Here is a 1,478-nt window from a genome sequence, read left to right on the forward strand (position 1 = left end):
CCCAGATTCATAGAGCAAGTCTTTAGAGACCTACAAAGAGACTTAGATTCCCACAGAATAATAATGGGAGACTTTAACACCCCACAGTCAATATTAGACAGATCAACAAGACAGAAGGTTAACAAGAATATCCAGGAATTAAACACAGCTCTGCACCAAGCGGATCTAATGATATCTACAGAACTCTCCACCACAAATCAACAGAATATACATTCTTCTCGGTACCACATCGTACTTATTCCAAAATTGACCACATAGTTGGAACTAAAGCACTTCTTAGCAAATGTAAAAGAACAGAAATTATAACAAACTGTCTCTCAGACCACAGTGCCATCAAATTAGAACTGCGGATTAAGAAACTCACTCAAAACTGCACAACGACATGGAAATTGAACAACGTGTTCCTGAATGACTACTGGGTAAAAAAAGAAATGAAGGCAGAAATAAAGACTTTTTTGAAACCAAGGAGAGCAAAGACACAACGTACCAGAATCTCTGGGACACATCTAAAGCAGTGTGTAGAGTGAAATTTATAGCACTAAATGACCACAAGAGAAAGCAGGAAAGATCTAAAATCGACACCCTAACATCACAATTAGAAGAACCAGAGAAGCAATAGCAAACAAATTCAAAATCTAGCAGAAGGCAAGAAATAACTAAGACCAGAGCAGAACTGAAGGAGTTAGAGACACAAAATCCCTTCAAAAAATCAATGAATCCAGGAGTTGGTTTTTTTGAAAAGATCAACAAAATTGACAGACCACTAGCAAGACTAATAAAGAAGAAAAGAGAGAAGAATCAAATAGATGCAATAAAAAATGATAGAGGGGATATCACCAGCAACCCCACAGAAATACAAACTACCATTAGAGAATACTAGAAACACCTCTATGCAAATAAACTAGAAAATCTAGAAGAAATGGATAAATTCCTGGACACATACACCCTCCCAAGACTAAACCAGGAGGAAGCTGAATCTCTGAATAGACCAATAACAGGCTCTGAATTGAGGCAATAATGAATAGCCTACCAACCAAAAAAACTCCAGGACTAGACGGATTCACAGCCAAATTCTACCAGAGGTACAAAGAGGAAATGGTACCATTCCTTCTGAAACTGTTTCAATCAATAGAAAAACAGCAGTCCTCCCTAACTCATTTTATGAGGCTGCATCATCCTGATACCAAAGCCTGGCAGAGACACAACAAAAAAAGATAATTTTAGACCAATATCCCTGATGAGCATTGATGCAAAAATCCTCAATAAAATACTGGCAAACCAAATCCAGCAGCACATCTAAAAGCTTATCCACCATGATCAAGTCAGCTTCATCCTTGGGATGCAAGGCTGGTTCCACATACACAAATCAATCAATGTAATCCATCACATAAACAAAAGCAACGACAGAAACCACATGACTATATCAATAGATGCAGAAAAGACCTTTGACAACATTCAACAGTCCTTCATGCTAAAAG

Source organism: Rhinopithecus bieti, unplaced genomic scaffold (assembly GCF_001698545.2).
Source record: "Rhinopithecus bieti isolate Rb0 unplaced genomic scaffold, ASM169854v2 scaffold_33652, whole genome shotgun sequence".
Classification (NCBI taxonomy): Eukaryota; Metazoa; Chordata; class Mammalia; order Primates; family Cercopithecidae; genus Rhinopithecus; species Rhinopithecus bieti.